The 4,884-nt window shown below is 43.6% G+C and overlaps 1 pseudogene across 1 annotated transcript; it reads right to left on the reverse strand.

Moving 5' to 3' along the window:
* Nucleotides 1-2,494: 2,494 nt before the first annotated feature.
* On the reverse strand, nt 2,495-3,176 carry LOC105554886 (annotated as a pseudogene). Its single transcript, XR_001008398.1, has 2 exons — nt 2,770-3,176; nt 2,495-2,704 (listed from the first exon to the last, which is right to left on the reverse strand). The product of XR_001008398.1 is annotated as a eukaryotic translation initiation factor 3 subunit K-like (transcript).
* Nucleotides 3,177-4,884: the final 1,708 nt, after the last annotated feature.

Consider the following 4,884-nt stretch of genomic DNA (forward strand, 5'->3'; position numbering starts at 1 on the left):
TGTCAGTTCCATGCTTCTTGTATAGCCTGCTGAGCCATGAGACAAATATACCTCTTTCCTTTATAAATTACCCAGTCTCAGGTATTATTTTATAGTAACACAAAATTGACCTAGATAGACACAAACGAAATCAGGCCAGTTAGTGTATTGGAACTCTTTGGAAAGAGAAGCTATATGTGTCAGAGTAAATACTGGTAGCATCTAAACCTAGAACTACTGGCTGCCACCTTTATTACAGATGGCAGCTGTGGCCAGTCTAGGAGCAGGCTGCCATGATGCTGGCTGCCCTGGGGGAGGCGCAGCCAGGACTGCATACTTCCTGGAATGCAGGAGCCAGGAATAAGCAGAAGCCCCGCCCACATCCAAGTTGGAGGGGACTGTAACAGCCCAGCCGCAGCTGTGGACCTAGACATCTCTGCACTGTTGGGGACCCAGGAAGCCGCTCTTACTCCCACAGGCTTAGAAATGTCTGCTTTCACTGCCTGGCCTTTCCCTGCTCCTGGCACCCACTGTGATTCTGGAGCAAAGATGAGGCCAAGCTCAGGTGCTGTCATGACCTGGCTGGGAGTGCGCATGCTAGGAGGAGTGCTGACATGCCAGCCCCCTGCCACCCTGGTCCCCTCTGGACTTTGGGTTCTAATGAGCACAGGAGGGAGGCTGAGAGGTTGCTGAGGGTGACTTGGCACAAGCCTGCAGGTGCCCTGGGCACAAACAGTTTGGGTGAACAGTAGGTTGATGGTGGAGGGAGGCAGACAGGCTTCTGGGCAGAAAGGGGCAGGTCCCTGGTGAAGCTCCACCTTCAGGCCCGGGATGGCATGAAGCCAGAGGCCCAGAGTGCCAGTTCTGTGGACCGCAGTGAGAACTTACGGTGCTTTATCTGACTTGCCCATGGCCACCCATGGACCAATCAACATGGATTTCCTCTCCTCTAAAACCCATAAAAACCCTGGACTCAACTATACTAGGGCATCAGGATGACCTTCCTGCAGAGAGGAACTACCCACTGTGGGTCTCCTCTCAGCTGAGTTGAGCAGACATTGGGAGCACCTGCCAACAGCTACCCACTGTGGGTCTCCTCTCAGCTGAGAGCTGAGCAGATATCAGGATGACCTCCCTGCAGAGAGGAGCTCACCCACTCCAGGTCTCCTCTCCACTGAGAGCTGAACTCATTAGGATGAACTGCCTGCAGAAAGGAGTTACCCACTTTGGGTCTCCTGAGAGCTGTACTCTTACTCAATAAAGCACCTCTTCACCTTACTCACCCTCCAGTTGTCCACATACCTCATTCTTCCTGGACATGAGACAAGAACTCATGACCTGCCTAGTGGTGGAACTGAAGAGTGGTAACACAGTGCTGAAACACGCTCCTTGCTCACTATGTTGTGGGTGACAAGAAGGAGAGAAGAGAGAAGGAGGGATGAGCTGTGACCCTTCAGGGAGCCCAGACCTAGGAGCACCCGAGGCAGGTCATTGACACCCTTTTTGGGGCTCTGCAGTTCCTGGCATCTCCAAGCTTCTGGGCACCACTGCATTCCCCGGTGCCCACAGTAGAAGCCACTTGTGGTGTGCCTGGTGCAGCTGCAGCCTTGCAGGGAGCCAGCACCTGTGCCAGCACTGAGAGCTACCTGCCTTGTCACAGTCAGCATACCTGGCTGTGTGCAGTGGCCAGACCCCACACTCGCTCACTCATGCACCCCTTACTGCTCTGTGCCTGGCTTGCCCTTGGCAGGCATGGGACCCGGACTGGATCCTCTGACATTACCACATATGTGGAGAGTCTGAATGAAGGTAAATCCTGTATTGAAGAAAGCCAAACTGAGAGGGAAGCCAAATCCTGTTTGTTTCATCTCAGTCTCTGGATCTAGCCATGCCTGGGCTTTTCAGTTATATGAATCGAACAATAATAATACTTTTTATTAATAAATTGTTAATTCTTGATTATTACTTTCCTCATTTATTATATCATCAGTAATTCTTAATAACAAGAATTTATAACAAGAACATGTTTAGTTCTTAAACCTGTTTCAATTTATTTGTGATTACTAAAGAAGCCTAAGACAATGGTATGTAAAATCATCAAATCTAGAACTCAGAATTTCAGATCTTTTGTGACCTTAACCCAGTGTTCTTTGCAAACTTAACAGAATGGCTAAGACTGGGCCATTATATCAAATAGCGCTGTCTCCTTATCTAGAAGTATAAGTGAGTTGTAAGAACCAGTGCAATTGTGTTGTTCTAGCTACATGCCTGCTTGACACTCTTCCAATTATAGATGACAAATTAATTACCAAATAAGCAAATCAGATAATCACAACTACCAGGAGTTTTTATCATGAGAAATCTCCTGCTGAGATGGTAAAATTATTAGGCAAATATTTACAAGGCTAGAACTAGCATCAGAAAGGACTCAACTTACCCATCAGTTTTCTAGACAATATATGTATATTTTGAAGGCATGAAGAATTATATAGTATAATATAGTATTCTTTTTTTTTTAAGTCAACAAATATTTATTAAACACCTGCAGTTACTGGAAGGAGGCCATGATGCTGGACACACTGTCAAAGTCTATCTTCTCCACAAGGTTCTTGGGCTTAATGTTCTCTTCCTGGCTACAGATGAAGATCTGCCCTGACTCATCAGCACTCCAGGTGTATTTTCTCATCCACACCTTCAGTTGGCTGTCCGACAGATACCCAGGCATCTCGGCCAGCAGTCAGCGGTCAGTGTGCTGGTGATACCCATGACAGGGCAGATAAGCATTCAGACAGAGTCTTCAAAGCCAGTTATACCTTACAAGAGGTCCATGTTTTCATCCAAGGCTTGCCAGAAGGCCTGAAAGAGGCTGGTCTCCAGGTCCTTGAGGTACAAAATGCATCGGATGGCCACTCTTCTTGATGTGCCTGGCCAATCATGCACTTGCACAGCATGAATTTGGTATGTGGCAGGTTGGTGAGGGCCTTCAGCTGGATCTGGGCAGTGATAGTGGTCTGAAAAAATGCTGGGTTGGACTGGTACAGCTTCAGGAGAGCTGGGTTGGCTTCCAGATCATAGGCATTCTCTTTGACCTGCATCTCCACATAGCACTCCAGGGTGGCCAGCTTCTCAGGATTGTTCCTGTTGATACCCTTGAGCAGCTTGCCCACACTGGCTCTCATCTGCTCAAATATCAACATGACTGCTGTCACTTTCCACAGCAAGGGCTGGAAGTGAACACTGGACTGGCACGGTGTCCTCAAATACAGCATTCTTATCACTTACTCATTTTAAGGGAGTTTGTATAAAATGCATTTTTGTTCAGAAACAAAAAGGGTTCTATTGTCATACTTGTTTTTTATAAGCTCCTATTTTATATTATATCTTGGTATATCTGAGTAAGAGTGCTTTTTTAAATCAGGTCTTCATTGGTAAATCCTTTCTGTATGATGGTACAGTGTATACTCTATTTTCAAACCCAGAAAAATCCATGTCCTTTTTTTATATCAGTACTTTGGATATGTGATAGACATCTTTGTGTTTTGGTGTTTCAAAATTTTTAAGGCTATGAACAGGAATCGTATTTACCATCATCAATGATTATGTTCTCTTAATTAAATCATTATACTATAAAAACACTCCAAATAGATTTGCTTATTCTAGCCTTTAGATGTGATTCAAAAATAAAAAGGAAGTTCTTGGGAGGCCACTAGTGGCCTTTTCATGCACCTAAGTTTTTTCCCTGGTGGAATAAAGAGCATCAGGGGACTAAAGGAAGACGCTGCTGCTAAGTTCTGGCCCTGAAGATAATTTGCATCTGGGTCTTTTTGTGAATTGAGTTTGAGGCACTGGGGTTGATGACTTCTAGGCCTAACCATCACTCTACAGAGACCACATCTTTGAGAATATTACTTTCTGTGCCTAAGAATGTTTTAAAGTTCAACTACTCTCTGTAGCACTATGTTTCTTGGAGATGAACTATGGAACACCTGAATTCAAATCACAAGGAATGCTTCTTAAAAATGTATATTTCTAGGGCCCACCTAGTGCAGTGAATCAGAAACTATGGGAATGGGACCAAATTAGTACTTCTAAAATAAGTACTCACAGTTGATTCTTACCCACATTAAAGTTTGCGAAGTATTGCTGTAGGCTACATCAACTTTGAGCTACATGTAGGTGACAGTCTGGGAAACAAGCTCTAATACAAAGTCTATGGATTAAATTGTCATTCAGCTTCCTAAATATTTGATTTTATATAACATCTGGATGAGAGTTAAAAGATGCATGGTAATTTTGAAAAATAATATGCTGATTTAATAAACTAAAGAAGAAAGCTTAGAACAAAAGATTTTATGCAAATGAGAATTCAGGGCCAACTCAGTGAATGACAAGCTATTCTTTTAACTCTCCCAAATCATATTCTCTAGGTACTTTAATAGAAGAAAAAATGAAAGCACAGATGTTTCCCTTTGCTTTTTTAATAAGTCAATTATGCCCATTTTAATTATCCAATTTAACACATCCAACAATTAAGGCATTCAGATTTTGGTGCTAACAGTCATATTAAAACAACTCAGATCCTGTCCTCCCCCTCCAAACATCTGTAAACTATAATTTATGTGATAATATAGCTACCCACTTATTGTAATTGGCAAGATAGAATAGCCATTCTTGAAGACAATGGTTTTTCAACTGTGATCGCACATTAGAAACGCCTGAACAAATTTAAAAACATGAACTATACCTGTATTCCATTGTCAGACAACTAAATAAAGATCGCTGGAAAGAGCGAGTGCCCAAAAATATTTTCTTAAATTCTCCAGTGATTCTACTGTGGCTAGGCCTAGGATTCACTCCTCTGGGGCATTTCTCAGGCAGTGCCTTCTCTGACTCGATAAATGAAGT

Source organism: Mandrillus leucophaeus, unplaced genomic scaffold, assembly GCF_000951045.1.
Source record: "Mandrillus leucophaeus isolate KB7577 unplaced genomic scaffold, Mleu.le_1.0 Scaffold662, whole genome shotgun sequence".
NCBI lineage: Eukaryota > Metazoa > Chordata > Mammalia > Primates > Cercopithecidae > Mandrillus > Mandrillus leucophaeus.